Below are 19,441 nucleotides of genomic sequence, written 5' to 3' on the forward strand. Positions count from 1 at the left end.
TGATCCACCTGGCGCCACCGAGTTCACTTGACATAGCCACTGCCAGAAACCCTAATCAATTCGGTCACATCGATATGGATCTCGGTCTCACCGAGATGGCCTTGTAAACTCTTTGTTGCCTAGTGCAACTATTTTGGTCTAACCAAAATGTGTAATTAGTCCTACCGAGTTTGCTTGACCAACTCTCTGTTTGATTAATTGCTGAAATCGTTCTTACCAAGTTCATGCGATCAGTCTCACTGAGATGAGGTTTTGCCCTAGCCCTAGCACATTGGTCCCACCGAGTTGATCTCGTCGGTCCCACCGACATTCCTAACGTTCACATTTTTAAATGAACCGATCTCACCGAGTTTCTCTATTCGGTCTAACCGAGTTTGCTAAAATGTGTGTCACAGCTAGATTTATTGGTGGAGGCTATATATACCCCTCCAGCCCTCCTCCATTTGTGATAGAGCCATCAGAACATGCCTACATTTCCACTACTCATTTTCTAAGAGAGAACCACCTACTCATGTGTTGAGACCAAGAAATTCCAATCCTACCATAGGAATCTTGATCTCTAGCCTTCCCCAAGTTGCTTTCCACTCGAATCATCTTTCCACCATAGCTAAATCTGTGAGAGAGAGTTGAGTGTTGGGTAGACTATCATTTGAATCTCAAGAGCAAGGAGTTCATCATCAACACACCATCTATTACCTTTTGGAGAGTGGTGTCTCCTAGATTGGTTAGGTGTCACTTGGGAGCCTCCGTCAAGATTGTGGAGTTGAACCAAGGAGTTTGTAAGGGCAAGGAGATCGCCTACTTCGCGAAGATCGACCCAAGTGAGGCAAGTCCTTTGTGGGTGATGGCCATGGTGGGAGAGACGAGGTTGCTTATTCACGGACCCTTCATGGGTGGATCCCTCCGTGGACTCGCGCAACTGTTACCCTTCGTGGGTTGAAGTCTCCATCAACATGGATGTACGATAGCACCACCTATCGGAACCACGCCAAAAATCTTCATGTCTTCATTGCGTTTACACACTCCAATCACATCCCTTTACTTCCTTGCAACTAGCATGCTTTACTATTTCTGCTGCTTATACTCTTGCCATGCTTGCTTGAAGTGTGTTGGTAATGCTTAAAATTGTGCTAATCTACAACCTCAACTTGAAGAAATTAAAAACTGCTATTTTTGCTTGTTGAGTGTCTAATCACCCCCCTTCTAGACACCTCTTCTCGATCCTTTCAGCCATAAAACGATAGCACTAGTTGGGAGGCAACCCAATGAATAAAATTTATTGTTGCCTTTTTCTTTCTGTTCTTGAGTGTTCGCACAATTATGCTACTTTTATGATTTTGTTTTTTATGTTTTAATTAGTATTTGTGCCAAGTAAAGCCTTTGGGATCATGTTGGGTGATAGTTAATTTGATCATGTTGAAATAAAAAGAAACTAGACTATTGCTTTGAACCATATAAAAGACCAAATGTCCATGATACAAAAGAAAAGATAATATGACGAACAGGTTAGGCAGCATTCCACATCAAAAATTATGTTTTTATCATTTACCTACTCGAGGACGAGTAGGAATTAAGCTTGGCGATGCTCATACGTCTCCAACGTATCTATAATTTTTTCTTGTTCCATGTTGTTATATTATCATTCCTGGATGTTTTATAATCATTTTATAGCAATTTTATATCATTTTTTGGGACTAACCTATTGACATAGTGCCCAGTGCCAGTTGCCGTTTTTTGCTTGTTTTTACTTCATAGAAAATCAATACCAAATGGAGACCAAACACAAAGAAACTTTTTGGAGAATTTTTGTGGACCAGAAGAGACCTGTTGGGCCAAAGAAGTACCAGAGGGGGATTCGAGGGGAGCACAACCCACCAGGGTGCGCCTGGGGGCCCAGGCGTGCGCAGGTGGGTTGTGCCCACCTCGGTAGCCTCCTGCACCACCTCTTCGCCCTATAAATGCCCAAATATTTCAGAAACCCTAGGTTAGTCGACGAAACATAATTCCAGCCACCCCAAGTTCCAGAACCACGAGATCCAATCTAAACACCATCACGAAGGGGTTCATCATCCTCATTGGTGCCTCTCTGATGATGCGTGAGTAGTTCATCATATACCTACGGGTCCGTAGGCAGTAGCTATATGGTTTCATCTCTCTCTCTTTTGATTCTCAATACAATGGTCTCTTGGAGATCTATTTGATGTAACTCTTTTTGTGGTGTGTTTATTGGGATCCAATGATCTTTGAGTTTATGATCAGATCTATATCCATGAATATTATTTGAATCCTCTTTTGATCTATTATATGCATGATTATTTATAGCCTCGTATTTCTTCTTCGAATCTTCGGTTTAGTTAGGCCAACTAGATCGATTTTTCTTGCAATGGGAAGAGGTGCTTTGTGATGGGTTCGATCATGTAGTGTTCTTTCCCAGTGACAGAAGGGGCAGCAAGACACGCATGTATCTTTGCTATTAAGGATAACAAGATGGGGGATTTTCCTACATGAATAGATCTCGTCTATATCATGTCATCATTCTAATTGCATTACTCCTTTTCTCCATAAACTTAACACACTAGATGCATGCTGGATAGTAGTCGATGTGTGGAGTAATAGTAGTAGATGCAGGTAGGAGTTGGTCTACTAATCTTGAACATGATGCCTATATACTGATCATTGCCTTGGATATCGTCATAACTATTCGATTTTCTAACAATTACCCAACAGTAATTTGTTTACCCACCGTGTGTTATTTCTTGAGAGAAGCCACTAGTGAAATCTATAGCCCCTGGGTCTATTATTTACCATATTTGCTTTCTGATCTATTATTTGCCACTTTTATTTTTAGATCGATTATTCCAAAAACCAAAAAATACCTTGCTGCACTTTTTTGTTACTTATTTCATTTAGCATTTTATCGAGATCTATTTATCCAATCTATCACAATTTTATCCCGTCAGCTTGAGAATTTCTAGCGCCGTTACCTGGAGAAGGGATTGACAACCCCTTATACGCGTCGGGTTGCAAGTATTTGTTCTTTGTGTGCATGTACCATTTACTGGATTGATACCTTGGTTTCATAACCAAGGGAAATACCTACCATAGTTGTGCTGCTTCATCCCTTTCTCTTTTGGGAAATAACGACGTAGTTCGAGCGACATCAATGCACCTTGGTGCCTAGTGGGCACCTAGGTGGCCCCTCCGGTAGTTCATTTCTCCAGTATTTTTTATTTATTTCAAAATAATTCCCCGTAAAATTTTAGCTCATATGGAGATGTGGAGATTAGGTTTATCTGACATAGCTTTTCCAGGTCCAGAATTACAGTTGCCGGTATTCTCCCTCTTTGTGTAAACTTTGCATATTATGAGAGAAAAGCCATTATAATTACTCTACAAAGTATTATATTGCATAAAACACTATAAATAACAGTAGGAAAACATGTTGCAAAATGGACGTATCAGTGTTTGAGAACGGGGCGAACGAAACATGGTCTTCCAAAGAGTTCCTCTAACCACTGTCTAGTGCAAGGTTCTTAGCATCGCAATTTTGTAATACGATTCTACGACTTTACGATCCAAACTAACCCCTCTAATTCTATGATTTTTGTTCATAGAATCTATGTTTTTACGATCCTGATAGTGAAGATTCTGTGATTTGCGATCCTGCCATTAGAGCTCTGATTCGATTCAGAATCTCGATTCTGACAACCTTGGTCCAGTGCCTATCTTATCCTACTGTTGTTCTACATCTGTTGGCACTGTCCCAGCTAGAGTCACACTATGGTCAACCAAACCAGAACCCATAGTGACTTGTGGCTGCGTAGGTAAGCTTCTGGGCATTAAGTATTCTTCCATCTCTAGATGCCATGGTGCTTCTCCAGGCATCCCGGCCATCCACTGCTTGCTCCAGGGTGCCCATCAAATCCATCCTTCACCCAATAGTGTGTATTGAAATCTTGTCTTGAGTCTTGAAGTCTTGAGGTCCTAAATATGCATACCTTGAAGATGCCATCATGAAGTAGTCGTCTTGACGTAGAGTGCTCCTTCTCACACCAGTTCCGAACACTCATAGCAAACCCCGTCTATTATAGCATAGCATCAAAACTAAACAATGTCTCGGGCTTAGTAATAGGGAGATGGGTTCCTACCTCATGCATTCTAGTCATCTACAAGAATTCAATATCACTACTGGAGGAATTGATGAAAAAGTGGCACTAAATGCAAGTAGAACCACACGTATAAAACCTTATGGTCAAGGTGAACTTGCGAGGAAAGTTGATGAAGATAACAATGCTCTCAGAAACTTGATAAAACTATTCGTCACTCCGAGAAAATCTATATAAAATCAAACATAGTATTCACATAAGCAATCACATCTAGCAAGTAATGCGATCAAACAAAATAACACTCCATCAAATAAAAGTAATAAAAAAACAAAAACGAAACCAAACAAAGCCAAAAATAAAAATCCAAAGAAAACTTTAAAGAAAAAACTAGGGAAAATCAACTCACACAATATCAACAAATAACTCTCATAACAACACTAAATTATTCTAAATAACATTTCTACAGCAAAGAAAATACACTTTTAATAATACAACATAAAGTATCTACTAAATTATTATCTAGCAAAAATAATTATTTTAAAAGCTATTATAACTATCTAGTTAACACTAAAACAATTCTAACAACGAGGAAAACACTAAGACGAAATTAAACAATAATAAAATAATTATAAAACCTAATTTATTTCTAAATAAAAAAACAATGATAACTTAAGCTGAAGTGGCAAAAAGTATTAGTTTGAAACTATTAGAACTATTTCTATCAACTATTGTTGTGAGCGAAGCAAAAAAATACAAAAATGGTAGCTAAATACAAATAATTCAATATAAAAATTTATCCACTATAGTCTAACAGAAATATAGAACAACATGTAAAAAGCTACAAAAAGAATTAACTAAAAGTAAATAAAAACAATAATTTAATGAGTAAAACAACTATATAAGCAAACTAGTACAATTTTTGCAATAAACCTAATTTAAAACAAACTAAAAATAAATCACTATATGCAAATGCGTGAACAAAACAATAATAATACAGTAGCAAAAAGAATCAATCAAAAAATATTTTAAAACTCAAGATATGGCCAAAATAGTGATTTGAACAAGTTTGGAATAATTCAAATTTAAATTAATCAAATTTGAAAACTAAGTGCACCAAGAGAAACTTCATAAATGTTGTGACATAGTGCAATTGGAATCACTCCAAAACACTAAATATCCTAAAAGATATTAAAGATCTAAGATCAGAACAAATTATGAAAATAAAACAGATCAAAAAAAGCCTATGGATCAGTCTGGGTGCATGTGGCAAGTTATGAGTGGCTGTCGGGTGTGTGTGCTAGAGCTTACGGGTGAACGGTCGGTACTTAAGAGACTCAGCAACGGCGGCTAGAAAAAGAAAAATTGCGACCTAGTTCGACCTAAACCAGAATAAAACCATAGCTAAATCTGATCTAAAGAAGAAAACCTAATTGCTAAAAATGTAAATCTACACCGTACATCGGCGATCTAATGGAGGAGAACGTACCACGGAGGCAGGGACGAGGTCGCCGGCGAGGTTCTTCGGTGGTCGAGGTGGCAGGGTCTCTGGTGGTAGTTGGCGGCGGTGGAGTGGTCGGGGCTATGCGGCGGAGCAAGGGGCGTCTGAAGGTGGTGTCGAAACAGGTCGAAGACGATGAACGGTGGCGTGCAAAGCTCGACAAGCTTTAGCTCCGGCGATGGCGTCAGTGGTGAAGGGAGCTGCGGCTCCAGGGGTCCTCGGTGATAGTGGAGCGGCTCAGTGGATGTGGTGGAGCCCGGCGGGATCATGGATGGCGACGGCTAGGTTCGGGGATGACTGTGGCGATCGGGGCGAACTCGGGGTTGCTCAGGTGAACTCTGGCGCTCCGGCGGTGCTAGGGATTGACGGTGGCGATGCTATGGTGGAGGAGAGGGGTCAAGAAGATGTCAAAGCGATGCGCAAAGGCGAAGCGAAACAAATGACAGAGGGAGGGGCATCAGGGAAGCTCACTAGCGTTGGAAACAACAACGAACGGCTGCGGCTCCACCGAGATCCGAACGGCAAGCACGGGCGATTTGGGGCGGAAATTCGTGTGTGTTTTAAGGGGTTTCGAGAGAGGATTATGAGGGCTTTTATAGGGACATAGACATGCGCGAGGGGAAAGCCGGGGATCGCGATCTCGAGGAAATCGGGAGGAAGAAGAAAGAAGGCGCGCCCAGGCATTAGTGGCAGCGGGCGAGGGGAAGAGGTGCGGGCGATCGGTCCGAAGGGAATCCGGGAATGTGCGCCTTGCTGGGACAGCGAGTGGTGGCTAGTGGGCCAATGGGGTGATGGGAGAGACAGAGAGCAGTGCTGGGCTATGGCCTGACACTGTTCAAAAAAAATTCAGACAAAAATAAAAACAAAATAAAAAAACAAAATAAAAATACTATACAGGCATATAATATATCAAAACTTTCAGAAAAGTAAATCCCAAAACATGAACTATTTTTCAAGTTCAAATCAAATATGCACAAATTCAAATAATGCAAACAGTGCTACTGCTGCATTAAAAATTCAAATTAAAATTATTTTAAAATACCAAAATGAATTCAAATTTATTTTTCTCCATTTTTCTGTTGAAGGGAATCCTTTTATCCAAATTTCCATATATTTTATTTTTGTATGAAAATAATTTGAATACAAACATAATAACTCCTAGTTAGGTTTGAATTTTAGTTTCAAACCAATTTCAAAAACTTTATTTTTTTCTTAGCCAAATATATTTCAAATGCCTCTGAATTTTTGAAGTGTCATATTACTCCTCTCTTTTGAATATTTCGAGAGGTTTTGGAATTTGGGAATTCAAATAACTCCAAATTCATAGTAGGTTTCAAAATACCTTCAATGGGACTTTCAATTTGATTCTTTTAAACTTCCAACTCACATTTCACATAATTTGAAGAAGTCGTTTTATATTCTCTCATGAAAATACTTGAGTTGCATAATGTTTCTGAATTTGAAATATTTTCAGATGGAATTCAAATATTTTCAAAAACCCTTTTCATTTCAAATGGAAGAGGTCATGTTGTCTTTACTCAAGGGTTTTGCATTGGGAATGAATTTGAACTCATGGTGATCATAATGCAAAGTGGTAGTTTGGGAAAGTTATTCCATTCCCTCTCGTTCAACATTCAAAAGTTTCAAATTTCACACAATCAATCACTCAAACAATCAAACAATCATTCATATTTATTTAATTAATATAACATCCAGATTTTAGAATTTTGGGATGTTACATGATGCCACAAACCCCCGGAATTGTACAACATCACAAGGATTGTCATAAAATGCATGTCACTCGTAATGCTTTTGAGGACGAAGATGATGAAGACACTAAAGGTGATGCTGGAGGTGTTGGAGGTGTTGTTGTAGGGGCTGGCGATGGTGGAGGTGTTGGAGGTGCTGTTGCGGGGGCTGGCGATGCTGGAGGTGCTGGAGATGCTGGAGATGCTTGAACCCTAGTAATTATGCCTATTGTTTTATGGAACTAGTAATGTACAAGGCTATGTTTATGCATGTTTGTTGTCTGCCATTGCTGAAGTGGTAAGATATGCATTTGAACTTTTTGTGATGTCCTAAGTGTCAGAAAATGTGAACTCATGTGAAGCTTTAAGTGCCACTATATGCGTGCACATTTAGATGCTATATGGAACTTAAGATATATATGTCTAATTATATTAGGGAAAATTAGTTTTCGCCACTCTTAATTTGTTGCCAATTTTTCTTATGTCACTGCCGGTGCTCTGGGAACCAGGGTACCCAGACTTGCTTGCCTGCAGCCCACAACATAGCTCCCTCAACGGCCTGGTACGACCCATCTACAGGACCACCAAGACAAGACCCTCACGAGGGGCCAGGCCTCGTAAGGCTGACGACACCAAGACCTGCCGTGGGAGCAGCCTCCCCAGGTGGCCTCCCGAGGAGCGGAGATTTCTATGTAGGTACGCAGCCACACGAGGCTACGATGACGTGAGCCATGACTACTAAGGACAGGCGGGCGCCAGCTAGCGCAGAGGAGGAAATTTCCTCTTTGGTGCTAAGGAGGCACGGACATGCGTGGTTTCCCGAGGAATCTCCCAAAGGTTTCCATTCCGGTGCTACAAAACCAAAGACCACATGCTCGGCAGGAAGGAGGTCATCACCGAGCCCACCGCTGCGTCATGACCAGAAGCTTTGCATGCAAAGAGCACCTTTTGTCAGGATTAGATGTACTATTTGTCCCCTTTCAAATTGGCTGTTGTGGGATCCCATCCGGCGTAAGTTTTGGGGGAAGAGGACCAAGGCTACTATAAATATAGGTTAGCCACCACCGTAGGAGGGGATTGAATCCTTTCCACCCTCACCATCATAGCCCTCATGAGGCTATTCATCCACTGTACTAGCTCATCCTCAACCCCTCGTGAGGCCAATCCACCACAAAGCAGGAGTAGGGTCTTACACCGCAAGGTGGCCCAAACCTGGGTAAATTGTCGTGTCCATCTTCTTCCTCACTCTCACGAATCCGTCTAGGCTAGGCCGTGGGGGCGCCGATCTCGAAGCTTGAGAGGTTGAGATCTTTATACACGCCCTCAGTTCGAAGCTTCTTGGGTCTGCAGAGCCCTGACTCCGACATTTGCCGCGCTAGGTAGGGATGAGTCGAAGTCCTGCTTCCTCATCATCCACGGTCCATCCTCGCCTTGCCACACCTATGAAGAGGGGCAGCCGAGCCCGCACCGAGCGGTGGGCCATGCGCTCTGATCAGACAACACCATACGACCATGACGTTTCTCGCCGGGCCCTGCCTTCCTCATCACGCCGTCGCCAACGGCAGGATTCGTCGCCATAGCCCCCCCCCCACGCGACATGGTGGGTGTGCCACTACGCCTCCTGCCAGCGTCGCCGCAGCGTCGTCCCTCCGCGTCGCATGGGGTCTAAACGGGCGGCAAAGCCGCGCTCCTCGCGACGCGCAAATAATTGTGCTATCGCCCCGCCAGCGATAACCACACCGTTTTGCTCAACCGGGTCGCTGAGCTGCTCGACATCGTTTGCCAGGGTTCATACCCCCTGTGTCCCCCGCCCATGCCGTGATCCTCGCCATGGGCCTGGGTGTTCCCTTCCTGCATTTCATCACCCCACGAAGGAGGACCTGGTAGGGCGAGTGGTGAAAGGGAGGCCAGCGGGGTCCTTCCCCCAGCCCAAGAAGCGCTCTCCCGAGCTTTGGCAGGGTGGATGCCCCCCCATGGGAGGCGCCATGACGGGCAACCTCGTGGCCGTCGTGACCCGATGACAGGGGTGGCGGTTGGCGAAGCCGAAGGGCGACGCCCCGGATGGCACAAGCATGCCCACGCTAGGGCCTCGACCGCGCTATTAAACGCCCTTCCCCCGCTGCAACAAGTATTTTCAGAACGTGTTTGCTAAATTTTGGATGCAGGTGAAATACGTTTTCTGCAGCGCGCTGGGGAAATAGCGGCCAGACTAGGTGTGCCAAGGCACGCCGGGTGTATGGTGGCGCCCCGAGTAAGGGAAGGGCCCCAGGGGAGCCATGGACCTGAGGGGCCGATGAGGCAAGGGCGCATCACGAGGGTCCGGGGTCGCCTGCACCGCAACCGCTCAACGCTGGGGGCTCGGAGAGCCAAAGTCTCAGGAGGAGTCTGAAACCTCCGCCGTGAGCCAGTCAGGCAGCCCGCGGCCGGAAAGAAGGCGCATTGTGCCTCCTGCTAGTGGTCGCTAGGTCGGCGACTCCGCCTAGGGATGCCAACGCATCGGATTCGCCGGCGCGCGATCCGTAGGCCAGTTGTGGGGTCCTCGCAGGGGAGGAAGGCGGCCGCCTTGCACCCCTCCAGTCTACGACTGTGACACTCTCTCGTAATAATGAGTGGGGCTGTACATGCCCCGGAGTCTCCTGAGTGTTGCCCTTGAGCCTTACGGGGGCTCCCACCCATGACCAAGTGGAAGCCCCATGCTCTGGGCTGGCGGACGAGATGGTCAATCAGTGACTATGTCCACGCCTAGTGGAAGCCTGCTACTTCTTGAGCTTGCGTTGGTTTTTCCCTTGAAGAGGAAAGGGTGATGCAGCAAAGTAGAGATGAGTATTTCCCTCAGTTTGAGAACCAAGGTATCAATCCAGTAGGAGACAACGCACAAATCACCGAATACCTGCACAAACAATCAAACAAACTTGTACCCAACGTGATAAAGGGGTTATCAATCCCTTCATGGTTACTTGCAAAAGTGAGATCTGATAGAGATAGATAAATGATAAAGTAAATATTTTTGGTATTTTTGTTTTATAGATCAGAAAGTAATAGATTGCAACAATGGTATATCAGAAACTTATACGATGGAAAATAGACCTGGGGGCCATAGATTTCACTAGAGGCTTCTCTCGAGATAGAAAATAATACAGTGGGTGAACAAATTACTGCCGATGTCAGGACCCCGATCCTAAGTCGCACCGATCTAGCATGTAACACATCATATCACTTTGCAGCCTCACGTATGGTATTCCCATGGGTGCCACCTTACCTGGCCCGAGGCCGTTTGCTCCTTTTGGTTCACGTATGATCATGTCGCTAGCATCCATATGACAAAGAACCTAGGCCGACATGACTAGTCGTAAACCCAAGGTGGCGCTAACTTACAGCAACAGGCATACATGACCCAACAATGAATGTGTCGATCATCAACGTATGTACCCAAGTCGTAGAAAGCTACAAGGACTTAAAGGAACAACGCGTGACATTTCCCCAAAGGGACAGACACAGGAACGAAGGACACATGCTTGGCAAGCCTAAGTGTTTTGGAGCAGTAGCAAGCTACCATGGCTAAGTGGAAGCACTAGGAGACATTTCCCCGTAAGAGAGGCTACCAAGAATAAACAACTAGGTTGTCGGATCCCACACAGACCAATCATTTCAATAACATACACACAATATGCTCGATATGTGCAAATACAACATGGCATCACTACAAAACTTTATGACTCAAAGTATTTATTCATTAGGCTCCGAAGAGTCAGACATAGTAATAATTACAATCATGGGTCACATGACCCAATATACAGAGCATACAGGCAACAGAAGCATAACATGTCTGAGTACGGACAACTACAAATGAAAAGGGCTTAGAAGCCTGACTATCTACAAGACCGTCCCAAGGGTACAAGATCGTAGCTGAGGTAACAAGCTAAACGTCGAAGTCCACGCGAAACTACTAGTGAGACTGAAGTATCTCTCCAAAAACATAAATTAGGCAAACGTGAGTAAGAATGTACCCAACAAAACTTACATCAAAACTAGCTACATATGCATCAGTATCAACAAAAAGGGTGGTGGAGTTTAACTACAGCAAGCCAGCTTTGACTCGGTGGCCATCCTATACTGCAATAGCTGGTAGCTCTTTTAAGGTGGCGCACTGAGTACATGGTGGGTTGTCTCATTGAAACCGTCCTTAGGAACTGAGTTCCATGTGTATAATCCAAGAACAGCTACTACCACACCATGGGCCCTGAAATATGACCCCGCTCGACTTATTAACCCCCCTTGTCCTCTGTCTAGGAGTTACAAGTAGTTTCTGGTGTTTGAGGCATGCTGGAGGCTGTGCATAGTGCTGACCAGAGGGGTGGGCTATGATGTGGTAGGGAAGTGGCACGGTGTACCGAGTCGCCCGTTTTGTGCCTAGGGAACCCTGCACACATCATTCAGGGTCGTAGTGGAAACCTCGACCCATGCTACAAACACCAAAAATTACTTGCAACTCCTGGACATAGGACAAGGGGGGTTAATAAGTCAAGCGGGGTCATATTTCAGGGCCCACGGTGTGGTAGTAGTTGTTCTTGGATCATATGGAACTCAATTCCTGAGGACAGTTTGAATGAGACAACCCACCATGTACTCCTACATGGCATCTCACTCCTTCCTCTACCAAATCGTGTTCACACACTTAGCTCTTAACAGTAGGACATGTTCACAACATTCCAATTCGTCACCGAGGAATCGGACCTGACTCAACTCTAAGCAGCAGCAGGCATGACAACCAAGCATGAATGAGTAGGCACATCATGGCTCAAACAAATCCCACTCATGCTAGTGGGTTTCAACTATTTACTATGGCAAAGACAGGTCATGCAGAGGAAAGGGGTTCAACTACCGCAACATGTAATAGTTGAATTGTTGTTGTCCTAATGAAGTAAAAGAGAGTAGGAGAGAGAGAGTGGGATTGTATCGGAGTGATCAAGGGTGTTTTGCTTGCCTAGCACTTCTGAAGATAGTATAGCTTGTCATCGGTGTCAATGATCACAACATCGGAAACGTCTGCTAGCGAGAGGGAACAAGCACTGGCAATAGGAAGGTAGCACACATTCAATGCAATGCACACCCAAATGAATGATATGTCATATTAAGCTACTGAATTGACGTAGTGCATCATTTAGCCAGGTTAAGAGAAGTTGACTTCAAACAATGTTAAACTCCAACTCCAAATGCTAATTCATAAATTGCCCTAATCATGATTTATCCTATTAAGTGAGGTTAGCTTATTCAAACATGCATGAAAGTGCCATAAACAGATTCTTCATAATTTTCAGATAATTTTTCATATATAAATTATTTCATTTGGAGTTACGGTTGATTTTATATGAGTTTTGGAAGTTTTAGCTATTTTCTGGAATTTTATGATTATTTCGAATTAGAATAAATCCAGAAAAGGATTTATTGCGACAGCCTAGCATCAGTGTGACATCAACGGTCAACTGAGTCAAACCTACCAGTGGGGTCCACTGTTAGTGACACGGTTACTAATCCCGCGTTGACTCATACTTTGACTCTTCGCGGGGCCCACTGTCAGTGGCCGAAGGGCAGCTAATTAGTGGGATTAGCCCCTAATGGCTGTGCCATGTCAGCGCGGTTACGTCAGTGATGACCCGACGCGGTGACGATCACCGACCGGCCATTTCCGGCCACTGTTGTGCGCACGGTTAGGCGCGTTGGAGAGCCCGTGGTGCGGGTCATCCAATGGTGGTCGTGGGAATGCCGGGGACGGCGTGTAGGGGCGGCGGTGAGCATATGTGGCGGCGGAGCTCGGTGGTGTGCGGGTGCTGTGCTAGGGCTTAGTACCGAGCTGCCTGGGCTGCACGTCAGCGCCAGGGGCGCTCTAGGGCACGCCCTTTGCATGACGGCAGCGAACAGAGCGCAAGGAGCGTGCGTGCTGCGGGAATGGCGGAGCTGAGCTTCGGCTCGTGTGGCAGGGTAGCTAGAGGGCACAGGAGGATAGGGGTGAAGGGCGAGTCGACTTGGTGGCTCACAAAGGATCCAGAGGTGTTGTCAGTGAGCTCAGGGAGGGTGTGATGAGGCAAAACGGCGCAGGCGATCTCGGCGGCCGGAGCTTCGAGGCAAGGCCAAGGACAACGATACGAGGCTTCCGCCATCGCGTGAGTCGGCGGAGAGGACGAGGACGTCGAGGCGGAGCTCTCAGACGTGGCGAGAGGTTGAGGGGGATGCGGTGGCTACACGAACGGCGACAACAAGGTTGCGGTGGCTTCGGCCACAGCACGGAGCAAACAAGGGAGAGAATGGGGGAGAGGAAGAGCGATCCAGACGGGTCTGGGGGGTTAGCGTGGTGTCTCCACAGCGTCTAGGCCGTCGGCAGGAAGCAGGCAGGGAGGAGGTGGACTCCTCGGGCGCACGCGGGTGACACGCCTCTGCCTAATGGCATAGGTGGATGAAGACCCCGGTGCTCCTCGCGGGCTGGGCCTCTGAGGGAAGTGGGCTGCCAGGTTAGTTCTTCTCTGCTTTCTTTTATTCTGTTTTCATTTAATTCATTTGCCACTATTTTGAACTTAATAAAAATTCAAATAAGTGTCGAACACCACTGAGTATAATTTATGTTGCTCATTTGGACATTTCCAAATTTACATAAATTATTTTAGGGTATTTTGAATTTAAATTCTAAATATTATCAATATAAATCCAAACTCAAATAGAATATTTATTTTAATTCAAAGCCCAAATAATTCCTCAAAAATGTTCACTATTTTTGGTTGCGACCAAAACCCTTGCCAAAATTATCAAACGTTACAGAAGAAACTTTTGGAAACTTTGAATGAAATATTTAGGGTTCTTGCCCTTCTTTTATTTCGATTTCCCAAGGCTTCCAAATATTCCTCAATTCCAATTTCTTTGAATTAACGTGATGCATGATGATGCTCACTAATGCAACTATTTGCAAGCAATAAACCAGGGCTGTGACAACTCACCCCCACTAAACAATAATCTCGTCCCGATATTCAAGACGTGAGGTAAGAAGATAGAGGGGACATAAAGCTAGCACAATCTTCACGCTCCAGGTTGCACTTCATAAGAATGTTGATTCAATCATCATCTTTGTCTCGATGTCTTGCTCTGAGAACTCCATCCAATATGACAACGGAAGAAAGGGAAAACTCTAGAAGAATCAATCTTCTTGAATGTCGAGCAACTCACGGTGAACTCACAAAACACCGAGTTGACTCATCACTTGAGTTGAGACACAACACACACCCGGAGGGATGGAGAGAACAGATGGGTAGACAACACTCCCACACTTAAGTAGGATGGTGCATAGGTTTCAAGGTAGCAAGGAGTTGATTTCCATGATTCCGTAATGGGGCACCTCAGGGAAGGTGACTCATAGAATTATTCTCTTAAGTGGCAAAAAGAATTACTTTTGTTACATAGATCATTGGAATCTTCATAACAGTCTAAGACAATTTACGAATGATCGTTTGATGGAGTTCGAGAGAATGATATACTCAGACTGGAATGGATGATGTGGACTACCTTGTTGAAGACAACATGATGTATTATTTAGTCTTATCATCGAGAAAGGATAGGGCCCAGGGTATGACCACTTTTGAGGATGATCTTGAGTAACAATTACTGAGAAGGCAGACCATAGTAAAATAGCACAATGGCGGGTGTAAGCTGGGAACAAAATGCAAGTGCTGGAATGATTCTAGTAACTAGCAGAAAACTCAACAGTAGAGAGTGATTCCACTGTTTGAATGGTTATAGCATGATCAAAGAAACTGAGAGAAAATCCCAATTAATATCGACGATAAAACCTAGTGCTTGCACGTGCTCTCAAGAACTTGAGGAATTCCATATTCATCAAGGTTTGCCAACATCTGTGCCAAGATCTTGGTGACATCTTATACTACGATGATGAATATTTGTGGAGGATGTAGATGCAAAGGAAGGTAACACCTTCTCAAATTTCACCTTAGCAAGGCCAAGGAAACAAACTCTGGATGATCGACCGAGAGACGTTTAGCACTCCGATTCTAATGTTCTCCTTGATGTGCTAGCGTAACCCATTTATAGGTATGGTTTGGTATCTGGAACATCAAGTAAAAGGTCAGACTTCGGGAGCACAAGAATCTATAAGGAACAACTACTCGAGTAAAGCACATGAAATCCTTATGTGGAGGTGGCCAACTTCCTCAATCAAGATACTACAATAATACGTCTTCCGGCTGGGCGTGTTGTCCATGACACCCACTTTACCGGGTTACCGAGAGACCAATATTATAATTCTTGGGAAACGTTCCAAGCATCATATCTGCCTGAGATTTAGATCTACTTGGTGTCAGGATATTCCAGACTCATCAAGTCTAGAAAGAAAAATGAAAGTTTGCAACACAAATCGACAAGATGGCGTTGCGAGATTCTCGGGAATGAACTACGATATCAAGCTCCAAAGCATGAGAGGTTCTCTTACATACCAATGTTCAGGATATCGCTCATCGTTATCGTCTCAATCAGCTAGGAATTAGAGATTAATCAGAAATCGGTCGATTAATTGATTTTATCGGTGGACTATTAATCGGATATTTTTTGCAAATATCAGGTTCCCAACACTAAAATACGCTATATTCAACACCAAAACAATATTTGATAGAAGTGTTACCTTGATTTCTAGCCTTTGAATCCTTGTATAATGCCAAACAAAATAGGACAATAGTACATATTCCATAACAAGGTCCACAAAACATAAATAAACCTAGTTTTTGCAAACATCATGCTATGAATAGGTCCGATTTATCGATAGATTCCCGATAAATTGCTTGTCAAAACGATAAATCGGTCCAATAGATAAACAGCAAAGATAAGGTACAATTTTATCGGTCACCCCCCGATTAGCGATAAATCGGAAGATTAATTGATGAATCAGAAGATTTCTTGAACAGTGTTACATACATGTGAACACGCTATCCAAGACAACCATGACCATGTAGAAGTCTTACAACAAAACACTATCGAGTTCTGGTTGGGAATCATCATCAAGGATATCGAAGTCCTTGCATAAGGCATGCTCTTAAGAAGGAACTTCTTCTCCTGGAACGAATCAATCAGTGGCTTTGTGTGCTAGGAATACATATGGAATGGGGATGATCTGTCCATAAAACCATATAATACTTCGCACATGCATGACTAACTTGGGACAATTCCAAATGAAGAAAAACGACTTTCTCGGATTCACGGCAGCAACTTGCATCATATGCACATGAATTAGGGGAAGTCACTTCTTCCATCAATCATAAACTTCATGAGCTAGCATGAAAAAATGCTTTCAAAAGTTTCCAACACTAACTTAGATGTTCAACATAAATCATGGACAAGATAAAATACTACTGATGAGCTCACCAAGTCATCAAGAATCCCACGAAGATAGAATTCCACAACTATGTGAACAAGGCCATAGTATTGGTCAGACCCAAAAGATATAATGATGTATGCTCGAGGGACAACCGCTAGTAAGATAACATTACGAACATCATTGGTTCAGATTTGATTTGATGATAGCCCATACTCAAATCAAGGATCGGATAATATAACAGCATCGACAGTTGATCACGAGGATCAATCGATGAAGATATCATCTTTCTTCAACATACACACACACACACACAAGATATCCCTTTGGAGTGAACTAAGTGGATTAAGCTTTTATCTTCCAACTCTCCAAGTTGTTGTTTAGCTTAACCAATTAGTTCAAGGGTATCCAACATAGATTCTTGGAGAAGGGGTGGTTTACAAGAAACCAACTTGATCACGAGCTCAACATAGCGGTCTGGTGACAATCTGGAAATACTTCCGAGAAGATATTTGGAAAATCGCGAACCACCGATGTGCTACTAAGCTCGAGATCAATCTTGATCTCTAGGGAAAGACGATATGATCAAATAAGCAAGGGGTTGGCAATCCTAACTCATTGATCAAAGAGTGCACCAGGAAAATGGTCTAGGTAGCACAATCTATTTTACAATGATGATTCAATAACCAACATTGTAGCGACCCGACCTCAAACGGTCAAGCCTCTGTGCATCAGTGTCATCCCTGGATCGGTAATGCTGACACGCACAGCACTCGAGGAATTATAACAGAGTTCAATAACACACTTATTACATCGAGTCCTCATAAAGAGTATGATTACATAAAAATATCATGGGTGAAGGCCATCTAAACTAAAAAATTACAGAAGCTTCGAAGGTAAATGAGTCCACCAACTCTAGAGGCATAGCTGAGTGCAAAACAACGACCTATCGCACCTTATTCGTCATTTGAATAGTCTGCAACATGAGATGTTGCAGCCATGTAGGTCAGTAGATTGAATATGCTGGCAGAGTTACACTGTGAAGCAATGAAATGCAAGAACTATATCTACATGCAATATTGGGCTGGTGGAGGCTGTAAGTTTATGGTTTTGCATAAAGCTAGTTTTTCCCTACAACAAAGGAATAAATTTACTTAACTACTCCCAAGTTACCCAATATTTGAGAAGGTAACCCCAACTCAAATCCCAATTAAAAGTAACATCATTAACCCAATAAATTCATTAAGTAAAGTGATGAGATCACATCAATAGATTCAAGTACTAGATACTCAAGATGTCCATAACCGGGGAAACGACTAACCATGATTAGTTTGTACATTATGCAGAGTTTTGCACACTTTTCCGCACAAGACTCGGCCGCATCCATGATTGGATGATTGAGACATAGTCTTTCTGAAGCACTTACTCTCTACTCCGGGCGGACCGGTACACGTACTTTCCCCTACATCTGCTAGTCCACCTCTTCAAGAGCTCATGCAACTTACTCAACTATGCCAAAGCCCATAATGGCTTGTGGCTGCACACGGAAGTTTCTAGCATGAATAATCTTATGATGCCTTTGAGCCTGGGTGGCGAACCATAGGAAAAATCACACGGGTACTCCAGGATATCCGTGAAACATGCAACACTAGGTTTCCTAGGTGCTTCAACCAATCCACCCAGATGTATATAAAAGTTGCCACCTTAATGTTATCCATGATTAAATAACTCTCAAACTTCCATGTGAAAATCTCGAACCAATCCCCATCTACGAACATGGCTAAGCAATAAATAAGCATAACATATATTCCCGGGGTGATCAAAAGGTATTAGGTTCCTACATCAAGCACTACAACCAAACCACATATTCCCAATCCTACTCATCCAAATGTTTGCGGAACAATACTAATGCATAGTAGAAACTGGGTATGAAAGGGTATGATCGAAGTGTAACTTGCCTCGCTGACGATCTACAAACTCTTGATATTCGTAGTAACAAGCTTCGCACTCCAGGTAATCTAGCATAGACAAACAGTAGCATACATAAGCAATCACTCAAACGAAGCAATGAGAAAACCGAGAAAATATCCAAATCAAACATGAAACAAGCAAACGGCTAAAACTAACCAAAAGTCAACCCTAACAGCATTATTATCATGTGAATTAGATATTAATAATAGGTACATGTCATTAGCTACGATTTGCAAAAAGATTCAACTTAATTGGAGAAACGAAACTCAAAATATGAACGAAACAAGATCGTTTACTAATCTGGACTAAACTCAAATTTTACAGTACCAAAACCATGTTCAAGTTGGTTAACTGGAAAGAACAGAACGATACAAAGATTTAGGCGTTGGTTTCATCTAATTTGGATAAAATAGTAAAAAGTTATGATAGTTTAAAGGTCAGGGGCTAAATCGCGATAAAACTATTTGCGGATAGGTCCCTGGCCGAAAATAAAGTAAAAAGAAAAAAACTACGACACGAACGTTCGCTAATAGAACTTATTCAATGAAAACTGTTAGCAAAAACGAATGAACGAACGAACGTTCGTTAAATAAGAAAACCTAAAAAACCGATCTAAAACTACCGAACGATGGTCAACGACGGCGGCGGCGACTCAGCGGCGGCGCGAGGCGAGGCGAAGCGACGGCAGCGCGGGGCTGCGACGCGGGCGGTGGGAAGCGGCACGACGGCGGCGCGGGGTGGCGGTGCATTATAA

This window comes from Triticum aestivum, chromosome 3B (assembly GCF_018294505.1).
Source record: "Triticum aestivum cultivar Chinese Spring chromosome 3B, IWGSC CS RefSeq v2.1, whole genome shotgun sequence".
Classification (NCBI taxonomy): domain Eukaryota; kingdom Viridiplantae; phylum Streptophyta; class Magnoliopsida; order Poales; family Poaceae; genus Triticum; species Triticum aestivum.